The sequence below is a fragment of the Zonotrichia albicollis genome, chromosome 8, assembly GCF_047830755.1.
Source record: "Zonotrichia albicollis isolate bZonAlb1 chromosome 8, bZonAlb1.hap1, whole genome shotgun sequence".
Taxonomy (NCBI): Eukaryota; Metazoa; Chordata; class Aves; order Passeriformes; family Passerellidae; genus Zonotrichia; species Zonotrichia albicollis.
In genome coordinates this window covers 14019422-14046994 of record NC_133826.1, presented here as the reverse complement: position 1 = coordinate 14046994, position 27573 = coordinate 14019422, and the positions used below count along the sequence as shown (strand labels likewise).

At 36.9% G+C, this 27573-nt stretch overlaps 1 long non-coding RNA gene across 1 annotated transcript in view; it reads right to left on the bottom strand.

Annotated features, from left to right (window-relative positions):
• Nucleotides 1–26950, bottom strand: part of LOC113458634 (uncharacterized) — a 56260-nt gene extending 29310 nt beyond the window's left edge. The window contains exon 1 of the long non-coding RNA XR_003379059.2: nucleotides 26502–26950. This is a non-coding gene — a long non-coding RNA (uncharacterized LOC113458634). The remainder of the gene's footprint in view (nucleotides 1–26501) is intronic.
• Between the last annotated feature and the right edge of the window lie 623 nt (nucleotides 26951–27573).

Here is a 27573-nt window from a genome sequence, read left to right as displayed (position 1 = left end):
TGACAGGGAGATATCTACAAGCACTTAGTACTTGCAAAATGCCTCCAAAGGCCGTTTTTCCATTTGACACCCTACCTCTTTGCAGTTCTCTTGAATAGTTTACACCAGCCAGCACACTGGTGCTCTAGCTGAGTGTAAGCAGTTTTACAGGTTTTCTGCAGATTTTTATTACAGCTGTGACACTAGATTGATGGACTGTTTCCATCTTGTTCTCTGTCAATTGTACACTGAAAAGAGAGCTGACAGTGTGATGGATGCAGGATAGTGCCACGTTAGAGAGAGAGCTACTGCAATAACAGTGGTTTAAACCCGAAAGTGCCTTTAACCTCATGCAGTTGCCTTTAATTTATTTTAATCTGAAACCTAACAAAATCTAACACCATGGAGTAGAGAGGTAGGGAGCATAGTGGGTTTGTAAAGTAATGTGAAAAAAAGATGACAGTCATTCTTGGAGGTCCAATTAGGGCAATTCTGTGCTTTAAAGGAAGAAGTCCTCCAGGAAGCTTTCAAAAGAGAGAATATTGTTATGCTCGAGACAAAGTCAAAGGTTAGCCTGGCTAGAAAGAAGATGTACTTTCCACCGAGGGAGAAGGGGAAGAAGGGCTTGCTCTGTCACAGCGGGAATACCCAGGTCTTGCCTGAGAAACAGGATGAACTTGCCAGGGAGCAGGCTTTTGGAGGCTGTGTCAAAAGGAATGCTCTCTGAGACAAGCCAGCATTTCCTTTGAACACGTAAAGGTTTAAGGTTTATTTACTATTTCAAAGAACTAGTGGTGTCTCCTCTGGAGAGATGAGAGAAAGTAAGAGGGAATACTTGCACTGCTGTTTTAACCTTTGAAATGCCATCAATGATTTTGTTAAGTTGGTGGTTTACTCCTCAGCACAAAGGGAGGGCTGAGGGTCCAGGACAGCTGCCAAGACTGTGTGCACAGTCCTGAATGTGCTTCATCTGCCTGGTGAAGTGAAGAGGCTCCTGTGGGAGTGAGCAGGGAGGGGGTGGCTGCAAAAGGTCTCTAGTGGGGATGTTCAGCTCTCTACCTCACACCTTCTGTTATCCCAGTATTGAGATGAGATAGACCAGGGTCAGGCTGATGGAGAATGAAACCTATTAAACTAGTGACAGCCTGCTAGGATGAGTTGAGGGGCTCATTCCCATCTAAGTATCTGGTAATTTAATCCCTCTTTTTGTTAAAGTCTCAGAGCACATTGTTCTCTGGTGTGATCCTCAGAGTCAGTTGCTAGAATGGAGCAAATGCTACAAGACAGTGCTAATTCAATTTTTAAGGTGACTTCATTCCATTTTTTTTATTCTTTTGACATTTCTTCTGCTTTTATTTTGGGGAGTAGCTTTTGCTGAAAGACAGTGGGACGGTAATTGCTAACAGGAAGAGAAATGGAATTGGCCAGTTTGAAAGAACACAGGATGATGTTACAACTGGGAATGGGAGCACATGGAATTTCACTCTTAGGCTCTGTAATCAGACAACTAAAATGTACTGCAAATGGTATATTTAGTCAAGATCCTCTTGACTGATTTTAATTTTGTATATTAAATAAATTTCATATGCATACAGTCAACACCAATAATGATTGAAATTGCTGATTAATACAGGCTGGTAGATATTTTTGATTTATTTGTGATCGGCTAGTAAATACAGAAGACCATGAATTAATTGTAATCATTAATCATTAAAGATTATTAACTGAAATTCTTAGGGTGGGTTAGGATTGCATCTTAAAATATTCATAGCAGAGTTTTCTAATAAAAATCTACTTGATGACATATTATTTGGAGATGACAATACTATAAACATGGATTTTCTCCACATAGGTGGACTTTTATTCGAATACTAGCTGATCATGTTCAGTTCTAGTTTCAGCAGGTTCAGTTCATCTGAAGTTAGAACTGTACCTGCTTTTATCAGACCTGTACTTATCATGGCAAGACTAAATACATAGATGCCTTAAATAAAAGATGAGATGCACATCCAGAGTCTTTGAATAATATTGACAAAAAGTGGGATCGATCATGAACCAAGTTGATGTTGAAGTGAGATCTTGAAGTCATGCAGGGATCATAAGCCTTTGATAGCACAGTTAATAAGGGAACAGAGGGTAATGAATCTTAGTCTCTTGAAGTTGATGACATGGAAAACAAAGCTAAAAGTACAGCTACTAAAGTAGTGTGAATCCTCAAATCCTCAAAGTCTTTTTTTCTTTCTGGATCGTACTCCTGTGACATAAATTGCTCAGGGGCTTTTTTTAACCCAAAGGACTACCAGAAATCTTTTCAGTTGTGGATTACTAGAGTAAGCCTTGTCACAACATCTAGTATTTTATTTGATAAGGAAGATTTTCATATATATATATATACACACACACACACACACACATAATTTTGGATTAGAGTAAAGCTAGCCCCCTGAGTAAATTTTCATTTTTCTGAATGGTTTCTCTTATTTCTGCTTCTTTAATTTAAACATAATGCCTTTGATATTGTAACAGGGTAGAATAGGATGTTGTGATCCATTTTAAATGCGATTCCATAAAGGACTCATAGTCTTCTTTTTCTAGAAGTTACTTGTTCTTTTTTTCCTGTATGGCATGGTATTTATTGAACAATTAGAAATATGTTCTGTGTCAACATTCACAACAATAAAATGTTAATTTGCAGGGAATGGAAGAGGTGCTGGGTCAGCTTTTAGAGAGAAAAACAAATAATAAGAATTATCTCATTTAGCAAATGAAAAGGAAATATGGGGAAACCCCTAGATTTTTAATGAATTAAAATTTACAGAATAGTAATACTTAGCTAGCCTAAGCTAAAGTGAGGTGGTATAGTACCACTGAGGTCAGTAGCAATATTACAGTGTACACTCACAAAGAAACTGAACCTGAGCTCATAACATAGGAAAGGATTTAAAAGAATTCTACTTCACCATAACCTGGGTTTCATGGGCATGAGTTTTAATGGATAGGATAAGAGCAACCCTACAGGAAATGCTGTCTCACTGAGAAACCACATATTCTTGCCATCCACTCTTATCCTCTTGAGGACTGCTGTGCTAAGGTTCATCTTTAGCATTTTAATTTCAAGTACATGACAATGATAAACAATGCTCAGATGATAGGAATACTGATACAAATTAGAGTTAAACTTAATTTTTTTGGCCTGCAAGGCTTTTTTTGGCCTGCAAGGCTTTTTTTTTTTTTTTTCTCTAAATGCAATTGTTTTTAAGCACTTCTATCTTTAAATTACTGGTGAACTGCCTTGACTTATCTCAGCAATTTTTTTTACTTTGTAGAGGAGGGTGTACTTGGATCTAATTGTACCTGCCTCATATTGACTTCTCTCTTGTATAGAATTCTTGATGTCCTTGGATATCTAGCATTCATAGGAAGGAGTGTAAATCCCTGAATAATTAGGTGGAAAACATCTAAAACTCATCTAGTCAACTTGGAAGGGCTTTACCTGAGAAATCTAATAGCTTCTAGACACCAAAATTTAAAAAAACAGCCAATGGGGAAGAGGACTGATTATTGGGTTAACTGTTTACAAGAAGGGGTCAAAGAATTGCTTTCACCCTTGCCTCAGAGATTTGAGCAAAGTTAACAGGACTCTACAGGTGCTGGGAGAGAAGAATTAATCACTAAAGAGTATTTTAGTTTGAATGTCTGTTTGTGAGCTCTGACACAGAACTCTGGTAAGCAGTGTGTTATTAATAAGAGTTTTGAATAGAATTTGGGTTGTTTTTTCTTTTATAAGAGTCCAAATATTAAATATTGAAAATGACACTGAGACTATGTAAAAGATTGAAATACTTAAGTTCTTAAAAGAACAGAGGGGTATTTTTTGTAGTAAAAAGATCAGCTTTAGAGGATAACCTTCTTTGAAGAGACAATTGAGTCTTGTGTATACTAAGGAGTCTAGTGCAGTCTAGGACAGAGTCAAATCTGTTTGCTAAGGGAAGAGATGTTTACTATATATGTAAATGGAGGACTTTAGCTTTGTTCAAATAGTAAACAGACCATTAATGATAGATAAGGTATAGTTATCAAGGACAGATCCAGAGTCATCTACAGTGTAAATTCAGTTGGCACTATTTTCCTTGTTACTAAGTCAAATGAGGTAATGCACAGTCCTCGTGATCTGCTGCCCAGTCTACAGTCAATACATTTTCTTTCAATTTTTTCAATAATCAAAGTTTCAAGGTGAAAAATGAGTCAAACTTTGTTTCCTCTGTAGAGGCAGAATTTTGCTGTGTTTACTTTTGTCCAAGTAAAATAAAAATGTTTTGCAATGAAGTGTATTCCACTTTAGGAATCAGATACAGTTGGGCAAACATGGGGCAGCCTCAAAGCAAAAGTGAAGAAAAAAATATTCTCTGTCACTGTGGGATCCCCCCTTATCTCTCAACTGGCTTTTGTGTTCAAGCTCCCTCTGTCTGATCCACAAACCAACAGTGTAAGAAACTTTTTCTCAGTATTGTGCTGTATTTGCCCAAAAATGGTTCCAAAAACATCCCTAAAATTATTAGCTGCATCACTTACTTACTTCTAAGTTTGGTGGGTTTTTTCACTTCACAGTTCACAGTGTAAAAGATTTTATCTGCCTGCTCAAGAATACATAGACTCTATTTTTAAAAAAATATTTTAAAGCATAGAGAAGATGTTATCTTTTATGTTGCATCATCAACAAATAATATTGATAGAACGCAAATTCCTTGAACACTAGCCTCTCAATTAATATAATTACAACAAAATACAGGACATGGAAAATCTATAGGAATTTTAGCAATGATAGCCTCTTGATTCTTTGAAATAAGGATCAATTTGCAGATCTAACAATCAGAGAGAGAGTAATCTTTTTGACATTGAACTGAAACATATTTGGCACCAAAATCACTAAGAAACAACAAACATCAAACAATCCTATCTTTAGAAGTCACTTTTCAGTGTAGTGGCATTTTAAGAGAACACTGTAGAAGTTCCAACATTCAAATATACTTTAAAGTAAGCAAATACACAGGAAATGTCACCCAAATACTAAAGGCGTAGAGCATCTCCAAACCATACAGACACATAGTGTTCACATTATTTATTTTTGAATTGAAAGGATTTTTTGAAAGTGAACTATATTTTTTTCGGTAAATATAAGTTCTCACAGTGATAACAAACTTGCTTTATAGGTAAGAATTTGAAAAATAAACTTCCTCAACAAATGTTTGTTATATATCCTGGCTAAGAAGGAGGGCTAAGAATCCTGTTTGGTGTTCATAGGTGAAATCCTTTCTGAAATGTGAGAAGTCAAATGCTATGATTCTAATTTTAGACCTCATCACTCAAATATGCTTTTACTTCACTCAGTTTTAGACAAAGTTTCTCACTTAAGCTGCAATGTGCTCAATTTCTTACATGTTGATTTTGTTTTTGCAGACAATGTGAAAATTTGAATTAGCATAAGAATTATTCAAAAGTTAACAATGAAGCAACACAACTAAAGTGCTGATCACTAGCTCCTGCTGGCTTTAAAGTGAGTAATATTGAATTTTCTGTCACAAGATCACTGTACAGAAAGTTAATTACTGTATTATAGTCACCTGATTACACTGCAGTGATCAAGAATATTTGTGTAGCCTTTGTGAGTCTTGCACTTTTGTTGTGAGAGATCGTACAATTTGATTTACAGCACCTAAAACCACTGCAGGTGTGATATCACTTTTCTCTAGCAGAAACACATCACACTGCTATGATATTCCTTAGATTCCGCTGGTGTTCAGAATAGTCAAATAAGGTAAGTGGTTTGTTATCAGTGCCATAAATGTTTATATCTCCTGGTGACAGATGTCTGGGGAGCGCAGGGTGTGTAATTGTAGCTGCTCTCCCCAGGGATGTCAGCACCTCCCTTATCTCCTGCAGGCCCCTGATGGATGGCTCTGCTGCCTGGACAGGACCCACACTGCTCTAACTGGCCATTGCTAAGGCATCCCTCACTGAAGGGGGCTGGCCCAAATCCCACATCTCTGGTTCTGGTTTAGACTCCATTCAGGGGATATGAAAATGTATTCAATTGTATTTTAGTACACATGATATTATGGGATGCATTTAAGAGAACGGCACTTCCCCTGCATCAAGGCAAGTGTTAACATGTGTTTCCTGCATTCTCTTTGATGCTGAGAGCAGAATTCGGTGAATTCCTGCTGCTAGTAAGCATCAATTGAATATTTGGTGGAAGGCCCTTTCAAGGAAAGGGCAGCTGTTTGTTCGGCCAGTCCATCAGCCATATGCTATTTTTTTTCTTTTAAGACTTCTGTCACTGTAGTTGATGTTCTAGACAAAATGGAAAGATCTCTGTTTGTAATTAAATCATAATCTCAGCTCTGAATACTATCAGCAAATAAAGCATGCTGCTTCACATCAAATGTGCAACAGTATGATAAGGATCATTAATTGAAATAGGTCAGTTCTTTAAAGCCATCAGTTACAACACAATGTGTTACAAAAATGTGGCATGAATGAATCTGGTCGATTCTGGGGAATAGACCACATTTGTACATACATGACAAAATTTGTGTAATCTGTACACTAACCACTTTTCTTCCTATATAGCAATAGAGTGGGACAACATTTTACAACTTTAGCATTTCCAATAAGAAATAGTTTTGACTACAATGAACTGTCTAATAAAATAATGTCTATTTTCATACAATGGCCCATTTAAAATGTATAAAAACTTATTTTTATTTAAAATACTTTTACTTACGTTTGAAATAATTTTTCAACATTTAATTTTGTTTAATAAAGATTAACTATCACATTCTGAGCTCTTAAATAAAACACTATTCACACTGAAACAATTTTTTATTTTTCAGAATTTTCAGTGGTCCCTACATAGTCTAATTTTTTTTCACTATTCTACTATGATAATGAGACTGTCACTTCTGGCAGAATTGAGGAACATGTCCATGGCCTAATAAAGACACTGAGAGGATTGAGTCTGGGAGGTCTAATTTTTCTGATAAACTCTTTTCCTCTATTTTTAATGCATGTACTTTGGAAGGGAAAATAAGCAGAATTTTAAGCAGAATTTTAAGCGGATCTATAGCCCTCTACAATTGTATGTAACTTCTAAAATTTGAGTGTTCCGATGCTAGCAGGAAATGATAATAATTAAATTAATGCATTTAATACTAAAGTTTCTTATGAAAATAAATGAGTTACTGTTTTTTATACGTGTTTTCTAATATTATCCTAAACTTATGGATATCTGTCAAGCTCCCGACAGGCAGGGAAAGCCTGTGTGCTGTACAGTTGCTGACAGCAATTTCACTGTGCTTGTGCAAGCAAACTAACCTGCCATGTTTTAGAAGCAATTAACAGCTGTGCTAGGTAAGTGTTTGCAAACAGCAGCTCTTCACAGGTCTCTTTTATAAGGCTTGTTTGTACTTTTTTTTTGTCCTAATAGTGTATAAATCCCCACCTATTTCATTAAGTTACTCTTCAGTTTATGGATTCAACCAAATGGTCCAAAAACTCTGTGTCAGAAAAAATTCTCATTTTAATATCTTGTTTTTTGCCTGAAACAGTTCATTATTCGTGATGGTGTGTAGGCTGCATGTAGAACTTGGCTCAGGCATGCTCCTTCCACACTTGGGTCTCTAGTGAGCCCTTAAAATGGCTTTAACACATTCATGAAGCTTTTCATTACAGTCTAGTCCAGTAACAGGAATGATCAATCTCTATCATGATCAAATGACAAGGCATGTGGAGCCTGCCTCTGTTTAACCAGTTGGTGTCATGTGTAGGGTTTTATCTGCCAGTTACATCTTGAATAAGTTTGTGCTGGGGCACACTACATTCTTCTTGGACGTTTTTCAGAAGCTCTTTTACACGGCTATGGAAATAAGAACAGATTTTTTTCCCTCTCCCTTATGAAATCACTTTGAATTTTTTCCTCTTGGATCTTTAGCATGTGGAGATTAAATGTGTACCCATAGCTGGGGATATTCACAAAGTTATCATTTCCAATAAGTTCATTGTTTAGATCAGTCATGTCCATACCCTGCTTGTTGACATACTCTTGACTATTTGTATTGACATTTATGGTCTGCATTATATTAATGGCTATGATTACCTTCTAAGATTGTTACATGTAAGTGAATTTGTCCTCTCAGAGGTACTTCTTCTATGTCTGTGCTGGTTTTGCAGATTCCTGTGCTTGCTGAGAAAGACATGACTAATGGTTCAGAATGATGTATAACCTGATAAGCTGTCAGTGACAGATATACATAGCATGTGCTAGCAGGAGTCCAGATGTCAGCGTTATAGGATACTATTCTCCCTTCAGCAGCCCTTAATTGAGATTCAGCTTTGTTTTCTAGAATTTATGAAAGTCTTAAAAATTACTGAACAGAGATATAGAGATATTTGAGACTGGAGGGTGGATGTTTGATGTTTCACATTCTCTTCCAAACCCATTTTATTTACGTAGGACTTCTGCAAAATACTGTAGGTGACTTTTAACTCCTCATCCTAAAGATAGGTGTATTTTGTTGAAGCAGGCCTAGCTCCCAAAGACAATCACAGTCATGATTTTCTTTTTTATTTCTATATTTTCAAATGTACTCTGGAAAATTAGGAGAGAGAGAATGAAATCAAGACTCATTCAAAAGTGGCTTATTTAGTATTTTGACTAATGCATGACCTCTCTTTTTAACTCTGTTTTTTTTCTTTTTCCTGCTGTCTTTTTAATCTAAAAAATGGTAACATGGGTGCTTAAAGTTAGGAAACGTGTTTTGGTAGTGAAGACACAGGAACTGGGGTCCAGGAAGATTGACCTTCCTTTCCTGTTCTTCCTCAGGCCTTGAGGATATTATATCAGTTCACTTGGTGCTTCCATCTCTCTACCCAAAAAACCAGACAGTCTCTCAAGAATCATGCTGTACATAAGCAGCCAATAATCACTAGCTGATTTTCATATGCAGTGATGAAATATATGATACAAATGGAAAATATTATGTGCTTTTACAAATTGTGGCCAAATGCAAACTATCATTTGCTAACAAGAGGGCTTTGTCTGAGTTAAAAGAACTCAATAGTAATCTTATAATGTGATTTCTGTGTTCCAGTGCTGAACATGTGTAGCTGGGTCTACCCTTTCCTATGAAGTAATTCTCTTTTCTGACAGTAAAAGTAACAAGAGGCTTTGCAGTCACAAAGGAGGTGAATTGGTTCTGATTTATACAAGATTTCTTTTCTCTGTAAAAATCTTTCATAATTATGAGATTCCAAGATAATACATCTATATACCCACTCTTCAGTACTGTAGTTCTGTACTCTGAAAAAACATTATGTAATTTATTTGCATTTATTTACTTTTTCTGCATTTTTCTTTCTTGCTTCTGGTCAGGTTTAGTTATACTTTGAAAACTGGAATGCCTTTAGGTACCTAAATAGGGTTTTAGTTATAATATAAAAGTTTGAAAATTATTTAATTATCATAATAGTGTGTTGTAACTCTTAATGTGAAGAAGACAGCTTTGAATTTCATAAAAGTATAACTTCTTATGGCAGCAAAACATCAAAGTATTCTATATCTGCTATAACATTTGTTAATGTGGAATTTAAGTTGACACCTGCTTTCAGTCGGCAGAGGAATTCACTCAGACTTGGGTAGAAAGGTGACTGTTGATCCTTGGCACACAAAACCAACTGATTATTTGAGACCTGTTCCTTCTGCTTTTCATAGAACTGAAACTTACAAAGGAGTTTAGAGCTGCCCTGGAGGGACCACAGTGACAGGCATCACACAGGCAAACACCAGCTTTTCTGCCTCAGCTGACATTCCTCTGGAAAGACAGAGCTCATTTGATGTTTTGGATCACTAAACTAATACTAAGAAGCTTCCAGAAACAGCATTTTCTCATCTGATTAATTTCCTACCAGGACACACCTGACAGTTGGCAGTTGTTTGGGTATTTTTCCTCCTGTATTGTTTTTTTTTGTTTGTTTGTTTGGGTTTTTTTGAGTTGTTGTTGTTGTTTTTTGTTCCTTTGTTTCTGTGTATTAAACAGTGTAATGCAAACCTGGTAATGCCAAGTTTGGTGACATACAGCTTGTGTGTGCCAGTAATGAGCTATTTAGTATTAAAAATTTTAAATTCTGTTATTATTCAACTACAAAAGAAATTCTAAAATATTCAAATCAAGTAACTTTGTGCAACACCCTGTGGTGATGCATTTGAGACACGGAGGAGTTGCCACTGGAGGAGCAGTAACTTCTTCAGAGCAGCAGAAACAGCAAAGACATCATGCTCAAGCAGGCTGGCAACAGCAGCCACATGTTCTGCCCTTAGTAGGGCCCTTCTTTATTGTTAAGTGAAGGCACTGAAAGAATTAAATTTAGTTTTGTTTCTAATGTTATGTTTTGTTTCTAATGTGCATTTGTATCTTTTACTAGGAATTCTTGCACACTGGTGTGCATGAGGCAGACATGCTAGGAGATAAAATATAATTTTTCTCTTATTTAAAGATCACCTGGAAAAAATAAACTGAACGTTTGGATTTTTTAGTCTAAGCTGATGCCAAGAGAAATTTAAACTCTGCATTCACTGATTCATCTTGAAAACTTTTCACGAGTTTATGCCTGATAATCTTCCTTGGTGTACCTGATAGAATTTTGCTGGAAGGGAATTAATTCTGAGAAGTTTGGGGTAAAAGAGGAACCCAATTCATCTTTCCTACACACTGCCTGTCATCATGATATGTGATTGTCTTTGCTGCAAAAAAAGAATCAGTTTTTCCTTTGCCACCTTTGCCACAAGGTGCATCAGAGAGGAAGCATTTTGAAATCCTAGCTCCTGAGATGTAGCGATGCTCTTTAATTTGGATAGAAGGACAGTATAGAAATGGGGGTAAGATGCAAGTTTATATCATCCTCTCCACACATCTTGGAAATTTCATGTTGAACAATAAAGAGGAGCACTGGGACTAGATGTAAAAAAAAAGCTTAGGGGGATAGACCTACCTCAGTGTGATTCATTGATTTAAACACAGCTATATATGTCAGGTAGTGATGAAATGTTGAGACAGCTGAGATTGTTCACTTAGAGAAGTCAATCCCTTAGTAAGTGTTAGTGGTATTGAAATGAAGTGTTAAAGAATTAGTTAGCTGACTGTGAAAAAAAATGAAGAGGTCTTTCAAATTACCTAATGGAAAGCTAAAGGCATTAGCTTCCAACCAGGGAGTATTAAAGGCCTTGTGCTGCATTCATTGACACAAATGGAATGAGTATGAATCAAGCTCTACTACTGAAGATAAACAGCTTTCTGATAAATACTTTTGGAAGGAATCCACTGCCATGCATTTCAGGCTTCCCTAAAGCAGATACAGTTCACGTGTGCCCAGACTGCTGAGCTCATTGCTACTTTTATTAATCACTGCACTATAATAATTAAAGAGCATCAGTAGTGTGTGTAGAATTTTAAGGGTAAAATGAGTTTAGTGCCCTTAAAAAGCTTAGGGCTTAATGGGATATTACATTTCTCCAACAAATTGTGGCAATTAGACTTCTGTTATGATCATACTTCTGAAGGATTTTCTCATTAGAAAGTGGGGGAGCTCTACCTAGAGTTCTTAACTTGCAGAGATTTGCATCACACAGAAAAACTTTCTTCTTCTCACTTTCTTTTTGTGAAAGAATTTGTCAGCTCTGGGCTGAAAGGCAAGCGTTACTCTTGAGTCACAGAACAGGTAAGTTAAGAGTATTTTATTAATGAATGGTTTCTGTGCTTTCGATTGATAAAATTAGGATCTTGGGTCTGCCAGCTGACAGCAGAGGAAGAATAAAATACTGTCTGGAGTCATAGAAACTAATAAATCCTCCCATGACAATATTTAACAGGTTGGTAGAGGGGATAAAATTACCTTTCATAAAAATGCTGTGCAGATGGTAAAGCTATGGGAATTAAGACTGCATCAAAATTCTCTAAAAACATAAAATCATGTAAATTGCAGTGGGGATTGATTAAGTTGGTGTGGAAATTGCTTCTGCATTGTAATCCTCCAAGGACTTGTTCAAACCTTTTGGTTATTTGATAAATCATCCAGTAATTTTCAACATGTGCTATGTTTTGATACTTGACTTAAACCCACAGATTTTACGAGTTAGTGTTTTATAATGTACCTGGCCTGGTCTTGTATGCATAAAAGGAACTCAACAACTGGATGATTTCTTAGATTTTACACTTTTCAGGAATTAGACACTCATTCTGACCCCTGTGTGAGTATTGGGTCCACTTGAGAGAGAGGCCTTGGTGTTTACAGCAGCCCTTTCTTGAGTTGTGCAGGAGAGGGCATGCAGCATCTTTGTAGTCTCTGTACCAGGGGGGACATGGACAATGCTTTGGCTTCTCCAAAGATTTCTGCCACCAAACAATACGTCCTCAACAAACCTCAACACTAAACTATATTATTTTCATATACAGGCGGCTTAACTGTACTTACATGTGTAGATTTCTGTTAAGTAAGATTCCCAGATTATTAGCACACTGACAGACTGTGACACTCCGTGTGACAGTGGTGTAGAAAAACACTTTAAAAGGCTTTGTGTCAGAATTGTATCAGACTTTGCTGATACTTTGATGAGTGAAGTAAAATTTTATCTGCTGCTTCCTCAGTGGTGCCTTCACACTTTATATTCATTCAGTTTTGTGTTGGGTTGCCAAAAAATGGGAATAGCTGAGAGAACTTGAGGTCTGACTTTACAAGACAAATTAGGTATATCTGTAGACCAAAACCACGTTCTTTTGATTCCGTACTCTTATTCTTTTCTTCCTTCAATGCTTCTCTGAACATACTTCAAAAAGAATGTTGTGCCTTTTTAAGAGACCAAATGTATATTGACATTTGATTTGAGATAGAGTCAGTTTGAAATATAAACAATTTGTAACTGTTAAGATGCTTGAAGGCTTTTTCATTACATTCCTCTAAAATTTGGGGCACATAAAGGTCAGCAGAGAAAAGTAATAGTTGGAAAACAAAAAAGAAAAATTTTGTTTCAAGCAAAGTGAACGAAAATGAATAATTTTCTGTTAGATATAGATTTGCAGAGGGACTGATTTAAAAAAAAGTATTTTTTAAAAAACATTGCCTTCTCTACAAAAATATTGTATATTTCTAGCATGAAATACTTGTGCAAAGCAAAGTTTTCATGATTTATGGTGTTTACTTTTTGCATAGCTCAGCTCAACAATGAAAGGAGTCTATTCAGTTGCTCTTGGGCTTAAAGTCAGCTGTTATTTAGTATCAACAGTCTATCAACTAATAAAAGCTACAGTGTTTGATTTACAAACATCTCCCTCCAGGAGAAAGATTCTGTTTGTTAAAAAGGACCTTTTCCACTGCTGTAAAAAGAATCACAGAAATATTTGGTGTTTGGTTTAGGTTTATACATCTGGCCTCAGTTTCCTATCAAATATTTGCACTTCTGAGCTAAAAAATGCTGGTTTCTGTCAGCAGTGCACATATCAACAAAGGAAAACAAGAACAGTAGTGGGAGTGGAAGACTTTGATCTTTCACATTTTTCTCTCCAACTGCTGATGGTGATTTTTGACCCCCATGTGTTAAAAAGGTCAAAGAATCCACTGCTAAGTTCATGCCAGGTGTCCTCAGATTGACAACAGATTTGTTTTATGGAGCACTGAAAATGGAGAGACAAAAGATTGATCTGAGGTAGCACAAGAGGGGGAGAGTGAGGAAAAAATACTTGTGTGGGCATTGTGCTTACACCATCAGAAAAACACTAGAGGAATAAAGTAATAACATAGTGGTGGCCAGTGATAGAGTCCCTGTCAACTAGGAAATCAGTTTTTTGAATGTATGTTATTTAATAAATATTATTCACAATGATATTGCCATTTTTTTTCAAGCTAAGCTAATTACGAGGAAAAAAGAGAAAGAAATAGAGTAATGCACATTCTGGGTCAGGAATTACCCAGAGGCTTGAGACACACTACACATTCATTATTTGTTGGTTTGGAAACAAATGTACTTCATGTAAACACTTTTTTTTTTTTTTCTGCTGCAGGAGCTGAATGATTCTTACAATGCATTGTTTTCACACATTAATTGAGTCATCTCAATGAAGTGAGGTAACAGTATTTCAGTAAGTACCTAAATATTACATTATAGAATTAGAGTGTGTGCTTTCTCTAGAAAATGGTAAATTAAGACAATGTTTACAGTACACTAAATTATAGATTTTACGTTGCAAACTATGGTTGTTTTTGCAAAGGATTTTAGGCCTCCTGAATTTGGTCATTCTCTAAAATATTTCATACTTTCCTATTAGAAACTTGCTCCTGCATACTTTGAGCTCATGCAACTTTGCTACAATATGCAAAACCATTGAAACTATGCTTAAGAATACTTTTAAACTATCACAGCTCTCTGTTGTTCTTGTAGACTCCTTTTTATAATATACAAATATTACTGGCATAAATATTTAATAAAGTTTTTTCATGAGAGTATGTAATAAACATGAATGGCTTTGATAAGCAGGTATTATTTATTTATATACATCAGAGAGTTTTTGAAGATTTGTTGTGGTAGCTGCTTTTCCCAGTGCAGCAGGTTGCCTTCAATGTGTGCAACAGTAAGTACATGGGTAATTCTGTTGAAGTGTGTGCACTTCAGCAGGACTGAAGTCAAAGTGAGAAAACATACCTTGATGGAGAATACCCAAAGGCAAGGCAGACAAAAAAATAAAGGGAAAAATGTTATTATACTCATTTTAGTCATAGCAAGTAGATACACAGAGGTTAAACCAATTGCCTCGGGCCATAATGAAAGACTGTGAAATAGTAAGGAACATAACCTGGTTTCTTTTATCAATCCAGCCTTAAGCATGAGATATCCTTCCTTGTGGAGAAAAATTGTCTTATGTAATTTTTGATAATGTCAGAGTAGGATATTTCCCTTCTGTAAAGACTTGTGAGTCACATTCTGTTCTGGTGGAAATTTGCAGCAACTCAGTGCTACTCAGAAATTTGATAGCAGTGTGAAAAATAATTATGCTACATAATTACTGAGAAGTTATGACTCAGTTATTAAGAAACTAAGTGTGTAGAAGGATGTGTATATGTCTGCATAGAACAGGGAGGCATCTTCCCAGTTTTACTTGTATGTCTTTTCACATTTCTTTAGATTTATTTATTTGAAGGGCTTAAATATGGATCTGGCTTGTGTAATGCAATTGTGTAAGAATGCAAATCATATTCATCACTGTCTGATTTACATATTTGTGTACATAATGCTTGTTGATAAGACTTAAATTTACATAATACTTACTAGAGAGAAGGAAAGGCAAAATACTACAAACTCAGAAATGCCTTCAAATGTAACACAAATAGGAAAGTAGGAAAAGAAAGAGGAATTGTTCTGCGTGTTGTGAAAAGCCCTATACTGACTTGTATCCATTTGGGGGCTTGGTGCTCATGTGCCAACTCTTTTCCTGCTTGCTGCCTGTGAAATGCATGGTTGCTCTTATACAGGTTCCACCTGTGTCATTACCCTGGTGGTTTTTGTTCACTCCATGGTGGTGATTTCAAGGCTAAAGTGGTTTTCTCATGCTCATTAATTTCTGTTTATATAATTGGTTGTGCACCCCTTTTCTTTCAGAAGGAATCAGGGAAACAGCCTTTTCTGGTGTGCCAGACAGGTAATTACATCCTTCAAATTCTGTCTGTGTACTTAAGTTCTGAATGTTTTATTAATAAAGTACAGAGAAAGAAAATGGAAGATAGTGGTGTGTCCTCAAAAGTAATGTTGAAGTAATGTTAAATTGTCACAAACGCCTTCAAACTTTTAAATTCATTAATATAGTTAAAAATTGATTTTAAGTTTTAGTATCTGTGCTCAGCTTAGTGGAAAAGCTCACTGTGTTTGTGACACAATATGTATATGCTTTCTGCTTAATTTCAAAATCAAAGATCAAATAAGCTTCACTGAAAGTTACTCACCAATCTAGTTTTTTAAAACAAAGGTCATGTTTTGACAGCAACTATTGTACTCTAATTACACTCAGAATTAAGCTTATTATTGAAGAATTTGGCTTAAAATATGAAGAAAAAATCTCCATCTGTACTTCACTTGCTTTTTGGTCAATGGACACATTCCTTGGACTTTCCTTCAAAGAAAACAAATTCAGTGTGTTAGAAAAAGCTTCTCCTCCCATATAGGTGAGGGGCCTTTGAAGTCAGTGACACGGTGTGTAGTTTCTGCTCAGCTATTAAAAACTTCTGCTAAGTATTCAGTCATGTGAGCTGAGGCTTTTTGCCACTTTTCAAACCTCCAAAATAAAGTTTGATGCCTGGCTGGCTCGAGATGGGATATTTAACTATGCCTTTTTTCCTGAAATAAACATAGCCTGGTTATATTTGTGAGACTTAAGGATTCCCATTGAATGTATTAATGAAGTGGTCTTTGGCAGTCTCCCCAGGCTTTTGACAGTCAAAGGTTTTTTAGATAAATGGAGTATTGGTGAGAAAAAAATCAATATGAATTTAATATGGAATTATGAATTAAGCTTGTTAAACTTGCATGCCATGTTAACTTTTCACTTTTAAGTGCTTCAGATATTTTCTCTTTTCTCCATTAAAAACAAAGTCTATCTTAATATCTTTATAAAACCTCATGCACAATTTTTTTTAGTTCTTTTAAATTCTTCCATTGTCTCCCTGATACTAGCACTGATAGAGATTTTTAGGGTACAGGAAGCCCTAAAATTTTTCACTGTGTGTCTCAGAAAAAACTTACTTGAGAAAAAAATTAAGATTGGTTTCATCTGTCTTTAAATATATGAAAAAGGATCTTTCTTTCTTTTCACTATTTTTTTTTGCCCAAATAGTATTTGTTTAGAGTACAATTTCCTGCATTGTACCTCACACTAAGCAGGATGCTTTTTGACTCTTGCTGAGCACATAAAGCCATATAACTTTCTCCCTCTGGCAGCTGAGCATTTTATTCAGGTCATATTTTAGATAATTTCTAGAAACATCCTTACTTGGTTGAAATTGAAGCTTTGGCTGTAGGAGCTGGGGTCTTCTTGTTCTTATTTTGTCTTTTCCTTAACCTGGAGTGAAAATACTTCAGTTGACTTTAGTGGAAGTGACTTTAATTAGATCAGACCATGCTAAATGTGCAGATGCATTCAGAATGGAGAATGTTTGCTCATAATTGCTCTATACTCGGCAGTTTATAAATATGTTCATAAAGTAGCTCAGACTGATGGGAGCTGATGAGATTCTGAGCAATGTAATTATATACTTTTGCCATCTAGTACAACCACAAAATGTTTATCTGTTTTTTTTTCTTGTCTATATTAATAAGCTGTAGAAGTAAATAAAAATCCCTGCAGCAGTGGAAAGCATAATCATCCTGATTGTTTATTCCAAAAATCCCATTCACTTAAAGGGCTGGCAGTCTTGTCTTGAGTAGCATCACTGAGCAGATGCTTTTGTTGTAACAACCAGAGAGGAACTTGGATTCTAAAGATTGCATTTTTAATAGTAATGCAGAAGTTTTGGCATAACAAACTTTGTGGTGCTCTCCATGCATGTGTGTTCTTGGACAGCTCAAGGTGCAATCCTTACAGGTACTATTTCACAATGATCTAGGTGATATCTGGATATAACAGCTCTTCTGAGCCTTATGTGCAACCATATGCCCCTGCCCCCCTTTTGGAATCACTGGTGTAATTGCTGTGACTGGTCCTACCAAGCATAACACATACTGATATTAATCATCATTCTTCTGCTGTCTCCCCCTGGGGTTACTCCTTTGCTACTCAGCCTGCTCACTCCTTAATTGTATCTGGGGGCTCCAGATTTCCTTGCATTTCTCAGTTTTGTCATTAGATCATTGCTACTCTGCAGACAGACTAAGCCTGCATTACCTTTGTTGGCTTTTTGCCAGACACCTCCTATTCCTTAGATAATGTTCAGGTAACCCATAGGAAACACTGCATTGCCAGAGCTTGCTCTAAAGCAATTTTACAAACTTGCTCAAAATTTCTGGGAAGCTAGATGGGGGGAAAAAAAAAAAAGAAATTTCCTTTCGGGAAGGGAAAAGGAATCTTGCGAACCTGAAAAAAAAGGCCTACAAACACTCTGGAAAGGAGAGAGGATCAAATGAAATGCAATTGAAAAAAACCAGAAAATCGGGAGTTTTAGTGTCTTCAAAAAATAGGTTGTGAGGAAATGAGCTCCATTGCAAAGGACCAAAACATGCCAAACCTAAGCTCACAGATGTTGCAAAAGCAGGGGAAAAAGTCAAGGAGGAAGACAAAACTTGGAGGGGAAGATATTAGGGATATGGCTGGATGCTTAAAAAAAATAAATTATACCATCATCTTCTCTTACTAATTATAATCGTCTTTTAAAATTCACTTAAAAATATGGCAACAGATAGAAATAATATAAATCCAGAAGAAACTCCCTAAATGATGCCCAAGTGTACTGTGATGCAGCATTCAGAATAGACTTCTACTTAAAAAGTTGTAATATACCTTCATCCACAAGACTGCTCACTAAGATATGATGGGTATGATGAGTAGAAAAGGAAAATGGACAACTTCAGGAAACATTTTCTCCCTAAACTTTATGTGTAAGCCAAAAATTTTTCACATTCTGGCTGCTAAGATGTGTGTTTCCTTTCTTACAGTCCCCAGGGAAAAAGAGCTGTTTTTCTCATGACAGGCTATAAACAGTCTTTGAAAAAAGAGTTTGCCCAGGCAGCCCTGTTGATGTGCCCACACGGATAGGAAGCAGTCCCCTGCTTGATAGAGAGGGTGGCTGGAAGCACTCACCACAATTTTCTATGATGACGGGCTACTGCTTTACTAAAGAATGATGAAAATAGACTTGCCTGCATTCCAGCATCTATGGATCATGTCAGAGGGTAGAAATGGTTTATGCATGGATTACTTATTGACCAGCTGCCAAATGGTTACTGATGCACTTGATTTCCTCATGTTAACTTAATTTCTAGTGGACAGCTGTAACATAAGAAGCTTTCATGAAGTCAAACTAACAAGCAGCTGGTTTGCAAGAATATAAATTATACCTCAGGTAAACACCACAGAGCCAGCCACCAGGAGCCCGCTGAGTGCAAGCAGTTTACAATGCAACAGAGGCTTTTAGCAGATAGGGAGAAAATTCCTCTTGAGTAATTCTCACCTGCACACAGCCTGCCTTAGATAGAATGAGCTGGGATTTGGCACATGGCAGCGTTCTTGTGCCAGTTATTTCTGCTTGAGCTTTGAATTGCCACCTTCCACAACAGCTCTCTGCTCTGTGTCTCACAGAGCACTGCTTGCCTGCCACTGCCAGGCAGGCCTTCTATGCAGATTATTAAAGCCCTAAGGAGCATTGTCAGTAAAGAAAAAATAATAAATAGAGATGATTTAAAACTGTATGACTTCCTATTTTTAAAAAGATAAATGGGAAGAGTTTTTATATTATTATAATCTGTTCAAGCCGGAACTTATTCCTTGGTGTTTATCTCATGAAAGAGCTAATCCCCATATATTTAGATACAGGTGCCTAAAGTTCAGCCCCTCAGTTCATGTGGGACTCAAAGTGACTTTCAGTTCAGGATTAAGCACCTGTAGCTCCCACTAGCTTCACTGGGAGCCGTTTTTACTCATCATTTGGGATAATTGGGCCCTTGGAGATTCTGGCAACAGTACTTACAGGCATGGCCAGGAGGTATTGCTGCCCATGGCAGTTGTGGCAGCCTGTGATTTCAAGTGTTCTTGCTGAGTCCAAAAAAACACTAACATGAATCAAGGGAGGAAAATTGCAACCCTAAAGTTTGGTGGTGTTTTAAATTTTTTTAAAATTTTTTTTATTATTTTGTTTCCATCTCATTTTCCAGGTAAACATGCATTTTTATGTAGCTCTTTTCTCAAAGCCTCTTCCTACCCTGCAGGAGCTGGTCCTGCAGATGAACCTCCAAACTTTCCCTGTTGAAGGAAGGAAAACCTGAAATCCTGCAGATTTACAGCATTTTCAGACTGCTTCTTTCTATCACAATCAAATCACATTGCCTGATAATCTCACTCTCTTCTCACTTAATGAGAATTTTCAGGCATTTTACCAACCACAAACCCTCAGCTGATCTGTGCATTCCATTTTTCCTTCTGTGTGGTTCACCTGTGATTTGCAGATACTATTCTTTGCATTTTGTGGATGCTTCTCACTAAACTTGGGAAATTAGGCAGGGTTTTGAATGTCTTTTGATTGGTTGGCAGTAAACTTTAATATACAACTTTAGAAAAAATATTAAATCATCAGTAACTAATGGTAATTGTTACATCTGAAAGAGATTCTGTGTTTTTTACAGGGACTCTTTAGTAGCATGATGCTGTCTGTTCTCAGCTGTCAAAGTATTTATTAAAATATTTTCAGTATAACTTTAAATTATTCTAATATTAGTGAAACAAGATTACCAGAGATGGAGGGAGTAGCAGAGAAGTCTATTTCACCTGCAGAAGGCCATGAAAAATCTACTGCTATATGAAAGAGATGGACAAAAGGCTGAAAGCAGAGAGAAAAGAGGATATTTAATATCACAACTAAACAGCCATCAAAAGACAAAACACACATGGACCCTCTTGTATGCCATCAAATCGGAAAAATAGATCTGATTTGAAAATTGCCATCATGGGCCCTTGGAATTAGACTTCACTTCAAATACCTATTAAATGTGGTTGTGTACAACAGAGTCATCAAGCTTAACTATTGTCAGGCGAAGAAGGTTAAGAATGAGAATTCTCACAGTCGGTGCATTTTCCTATTTTGTGTTACTATGACAGAGGATTTTGAGGACTGAGCTACATTGCTCTTTTTTTTTTTTTTCTTTTTTTTTTGTCTGTTGTATGGAGGTCTCAGACTTTAAATCAGCAGGAAACTGGCTGTCATTTTTAATGTGGCTTTAGTGGTTTTAGGGGAGGACAAGTGGCAATTTTTTTTATAAGAGGAGAAAACTACGTGTGTTACAAGAGCTATCAATGGGATCCTCTCATGGAATTAGGATTGCAGTCAGAGGCTGTAGCTGTGTGAACTCCTTCAGCCCTGTGAACCATTGGAGCTTTGTTGGCTTCTCCTGTGCTCCATGGAGAAACCAGCATGATCAGACTCTCTGGACAAAATTGCATGAGGAGGTGGAAGTGTCTTACCCCTCGTTTTTCCTTACAGGGAGTTGGATTTCTATTCCTGGGCAGTTTGGAAGAGGTGTGTTTTCAGACAGGCAGGTGTGGCAGTTTGCTACTGCACAGGATCAATTGCTGGAAGGGGAGTGTTGACTTTTTGCAGCATCCAGAGCACTGGCTGACATGGAAAGATCAATATCAGATGGTTGGATGATGAAGTTTTGACAATTGTTTTTATATCAACACTTTCCTGATGCAAGGGAGGGAAATTCTTTCTTGCTTGCCAAGGTCTGCATAAAGCACCAGTCACTTGTGGCAGATTGCATATTGATCCACGCTTTAACATTAGCAGTTCTTGATTCTCAGGGGTGAGGGAAGGGCTGTCTACATATTTCCATCCCTTCCTCTTCTGCTCCAGTCAGCATGTCAGCTCAGCACCACAGTTTCTTTTCTACTTCTCAACAAAATCTATGGGCTGTAAGAGGCAGGCTGGAAGTGGCAAGGCAGAGCCTGGCACAGGGATCTGGAATATTGCAGCTGCTTCCTGGAAAGGGCCACAGGCTGGATTCTGCCTCTGATGCCAGCTGCTGTGGGAAGGGCACAAGGGGCTCAGACCCACAGCAGGCCCCTGCACCCCAGTCCTGGTGCCCGCCAGTGCTTCCAGGACAATTCACCTGGAGTGCCAGGAGCCTCATGGAGTCACAGGGTCACTCTCCCAGAGTTACAGACCATTGCATACAGAACAATGTACAATGCTAAGCGGTGACTTACAGTCACTGCAAGACTTTGCATTCAGGTTCTGGTTGATTAATTAGAGCTTTTAATAGGGAAAATGAATGGCAGCTTCATCTAAGCTGTAGGTGATGGCAGCAGGCTGACAGCTGATGGAAGGCAGGGTGAGAACAGTGGAAATGGAAAGGGTGCTGGGTTGGTGATAGGCCTTACTTTCATAAAAGGAGCAGAGAGCAATCTAATAGCTAGGAGGATTTAGTGAGGCTGTGCAGGATCCTTCCTTCACAGTGTTAAGCTGAGGCAGGAAGCTTAGAGACTGAATAGCAAACAGTTTGAATAAAAATGAGCTACAGCTGCTGAGTGGGGAGATGGTGCCTGCTCCCCATGATATTCCAAGTAAGAAGTAAAACTATGAAAATTAACATTGGGAAATGCAAGACACATAAAAATAACTGGAAAATGTGACTACTCTAAAATTTCTGTTATCTTGGTAGCCAGAAGATGAAGTAGACAAATTATTTGAAAGCTAATTATGTTATAAATAGTTTGGGAGGGATTTTGGTTTAAAATGATACTGTCCCTATAATTTCAGCATTTTATTTATAATTGAGAAGCAACTAAATGAAAGAGAAAAGAAAGTGGAACACTGAAATAGGTGATGTTCAAGTCTAGAACTTCAGTTAAACTGGAGTACAGTTATATTAAACAATATTAATGTTTTGAAGGGACTAGGGCAAGAAGAGTAATTTCTGGTCTTTAAGAGACAGTGTAAATCATGAAAGAAAAAAATCATCAGCCATATAAAAAGATACCTTTACTGTTTTTTAATAAAAGCCTATATTTAGAAACATTCTGAAACAGGAAAAGAAAAATGCAGAAATCCTTCAGACCCAAGCAGCTGAAACAACTGGTGAAGATCAACATATCCGCCCTGTAATGGACATAAATATTTTCTAGTAACTTGTCACTAAATCTCTGGCACAGCTGAAAACAAGATTTCCATGCATGAAAAAACACCACAACATTGAAACCAGAACTGGACTTGAAAAATTATAAAGTATTTCTGTCTAACAGCATGATAGGATCTAATAAGTGTATAAGTGTTTCCATAAGATTTTTTTTCTCTTAAGATAAAAACATCCTAAAGGTTGAAGGGAAATGAAAGTGTTTGGAATAGCTTATTGGTGTTTATCCAGTTATTACTTTCCTGACTAAATATTGCATAAATATAGATATAAAATATAAAGTCTAGAAACTTTTCTATTAAAATTTTACATCAGTAGGCCCTTGATGAAATAAAGATTAGAAGTTTGACGTGATTCTAAGAAATTTGTGTGGTTTCTCTGATGCACAAAATAAATATGTAAGCTGTTGAATGGTATCAGGACTTTGCATTGAAATACTTTTATCTGACTCAAGATAAGTATGCAAAAGAAATTCTAAGTTTTTAGGAAAAGAAATCCCTATCTGGGTGTTACTTTAAATAGTGCTCTGATTGAAATGATGATGATGGTTAGAAAAATAAATCTGACTGATTTCCAGATTTTTTCCAAAATGCAATGCCCTTTAAAAGGGAAAATTTGACAGGGAGAAAAAAGATTTTTAATACAGATCTTATTTCATCTGAAGTTACGAAGAAACTACCTACACCCCATTATTAACTACTATAAATAACATAACTTCTGAAAAAATCCAGCTACTTGTAAGTAGGAGCTAAGCTGTGTCCTGCAGTTTGCAGGTCTGGGTGCAGGGTGAATTTTTTCAGTTTAGCAGCAAAAGCAAAAAATTATAAAAACTCAAATAAAACAGAAATGGATTGTTGAGGGGATGAACTTTTCTACTGATATTTCATTAACACCTCAGCATGACATAAGACACATAGACTTACTCTCTCTGGCATCCCCTGGGAGCAGAAGAGGGAATTGAATTTACTTTGTCATAGAGAATGAGGCTAAGCCTGGGTAGAGGATGAGAAGAATGATGCAGAGCTTTGGATTTCCCAGGGAAATCAGGTTAAAGCCATTGTCTTCAACATGACTGGAATCTCAGTTTTAGGTAAATAAATTTTTCATTTTTATTTAACTAGCATGTGGGGGTCAGGGATACACATTTACCACCTCCACACAACCAGGACCCATGGCTGCCCATCCTTCCTTCAAAAAGCAGCTACAAAGATGAAACCAGCCACAGTTTAGAAGAGCTGTTCTGGAACTCCAGGCTGGTTTTAGGCATATGGTGGCCAGCTGTCATCAGGCTTATGCTGGCATGCCAGGATTTGTAATGTTGTGCACAGTGCAAGTTTGTCATATATTACTTTTAGAACAAATTTAGGGGGAATAGAATAGAAAGCAGAAAGAGCAACTATTTTTAAGATGCTGTTTATCATATTTTTTCCAGGCTGAACATTCTCAGAGTTGACATAATCTTGAGCATTTGATTTCAAGTTACTCATTTTTCCTGCTCTCCAATATAATTGGAGAAATACAGTGATCATCCTACAGATACACCTGCACCAGTCAGCAAGAGACAACTTCTGGATCAATATCTCTGCTCTCTCAGGGACATGGCTCATGCAAGCATGTATATTTCCAAGGAGGAGATTGTATCTCACAAACAGTATTCCTAAAAAATATTGTCCCACCTTCCTCAGAGGTGGGACACAACGGTTTATCGGTGATGAGGCTAATGTGTTCCATTCTCTGTAGAAGATATATGTTAGGGAACTATTTCACTTCGCTTTCCATGTACACAGAATCAGCAAAGACTGGCCAGTGTCAGAAGTAAAAGACTGGAAAGGAAATGCAGGCATCATCTATTCAATCTCATCCTCCTGCTCTACAGCAAGAGTCTCTTGGGAGAAGGTTGTCATACTGCTTCTTAAAAACCTGCCAGCTGCAAGGATGTCAGAGCTTTCATACATAGGCTGTTCCAGTGCTTAATTGTCCAGGGCTTGACCATTGACAACTGCTTCCTAATACATTAAGCCCCCACTGCTGTTACTGAGTATTCATAATTCCTCAAGGAACCATGGGGAAAATCAGTCTTTATACTCCTCATTGCAATATTTCATGTAATTGAAGAATTCATAGTCTTCAGATTTTTGGTCTCTAAATGGAAGAATTCAGCTTTTCCCCCTACATTTCTGCAAAGCTTAGCAATTTCCAAACCCTTCAGCATTTTTGTTGTTCAACTTGAGATTCTCACTAATTCCTCTAGCTCCTTCCTGATGAAGCACTTCAGCCATGATATCATTCAAGGGAAACAATCACTGCTGGGGCTTATGGGTGACATCTCAGACCGTGCCCCTTTTCTTGCAGCACCTGTATATTATTAATTTGACTTATTTTATTGCTGTGCTGTTGCTCAAAACTTTCTTCAGTGCTGCTGCCAGCACAGTAATTTCCCAGTTTATGTTTGTGTATTTGCTGTTTTTCCTTTCTAAATGACATCCTTTATACTTTTTCAATGCTGTCAATACAGAAACACCAAGACTTACTAGAATTTTGTATTGCCCATGCAACATTGCCATAAAGCATCACCTGATTCTTAGGTTTAAAGATCATTAATGTTTATTTACCAATACCTTGCTATTTTATTTATTATATTTGTCACTGTGCTCTGCTTTGTATATGCTTATGCTTGCTCATGCATACTTTATGAATATAGAAATTAGATCTCATTAGCTTGGTAATTAGACCAATGACAAACAGCTGTTTGTTTACTGTGCAGGGCAAGATTTCTGCAGAATTTCCTTACCTTTTATGCACAGTAGTTGTTTGGTATCTCTGTTGCAAGAAAAAAAAATTATATGGATTTGTAATATCTGCTCTTAATTGTTATTGCCAGCTCAGTACAATATCAGACAGAGAGAAATAAAAGAAAATTGAAGCATCCTTTAGACATCCAAGAAGCCATGATATGATGTGTACTAGTAAAATACTTAAATCTCCCTGCCTTATACTGGAGTTCTGTAGGCTGTACAAACATGCAGAAAGAACTTCCAAAAGACAGCAATGGAATACAGAGGGATGCACAGCAGTATTATATGTCATTTCTGAAAATTGAGTTAGATTGAATGTTAATAACATGCAGAAGCCTCTTGCAATTGAGGTTTTCAGAGCTCCTGCTTGCCCTTAGATTTCAATCCACTTTTGTCTTGGCCCCCTGCTTCCCCCATATACAGCATTCCCAGGACAAGGAGTTCCCTGTGGATTAGTGATGAATCAATCCCTATGACAGAGGAACTAGGCAGAAGAATTAATATTAATCTTTTGAAGGCTACATGATAACAGGTAATTTTTAAGATCAGAATAATACAGTGCTGCAACACCTGGAGAAATGAAGGCAACAAATCAGTGTGGGTATCCACAGTGCTCTGAAAAAGCTCCCAACTGGTGGAACTATTTCTACATTCCTGAGTTCATCGATTACAGCAGGGCACAGGAACCTGCAAAAAAACCAAACCAAACCAAACCAAACCAAAATGAAAACCCCAAAGAAAAAAGCCAGCCCAAACAAACAAAAAACCCTCCCCCCAAACAAAAATCAGAAACTTACCCTTGTTCTCATCTCTCTGAAACAGCATGTGTTGGTTGAATTAACCACCTCTTCATCCTGTAGTATTTGCTGATTATCAAAGTAGGAGGTAACCATTGGATATGCAGATGAATTCTTGTGGGGGGAAAAAAAAATTGAGGTTGCAGAGAGATCATTCCCTTTCCTGACTCCCTGGAGAGTTCCAGAAAGTAGAGCAGGGAAATGTGAGAAATCCTTGCAGAGAAGATTTCATAAAATAAACTACATTCTCATTTAAGGCAATACAGAGAAAAGATCAACCTGTTTCTAGACAGATCCTTTTTTCAGGTTTTTTATCCAGCAATAATCTGCTTAGCTAGTTGAGTCTTCAGGTGGTTAACAGCATAAACCAAATGCTCAGTTAGGTAGGGAGGCCTTTAATCACGTGTTGTCTGTATGCTTTTTCATGATGAAAAATGTCAGGGTTAGAAATGAAGGCAGCATTACCCATAAGATTATTTGCTAAAAAGTTTATCAGAATCAGGCAATTAGCTGACTATCTCATTAGTCAGATTGCCAAAATGTAATTGGTATTCTATGTTTTGTGCTGTGATTTTTTTTTTTCATTGATTTCTCTGGCCTTTTGGTTTATTTTTAGAAATAGAAAATGTGTCATTCTGGCTGCTTTTTTCATTTCTGAGAAAACAGAATGTCCCACAGTGGGAGAGTTTTCAGGTATTCATCAGCTATTCTTGAAAAAACATATGATCACACCATGGTTGCTCTGAATCTCAGTAGATGAAAGTGGGGAAATAAATTGCCGAATGCTTTAGGATGTGAGGAGTTGAGAAGAATACGTATATTTGAGTCTATTTTTTATAAATGGTAGCTGTCTTTTCTGAAAAACTTTATCCATACTGCAGGAGAAATCTTTGCTGAGTGATGTAAGATATTTTTATTTAAAATTAAAATTGTCTGAAAAAAAGTTTTTCCAAATCTCAAAGTGCTCCTGAGTATTCTCAAATATTAACAGAAAAGAAAATTTTCAGTATTGATATTTTTATTTAAATCTTGGAACAAGTCAAATACTTAGTAAGGGGGACTGTGATTTCAG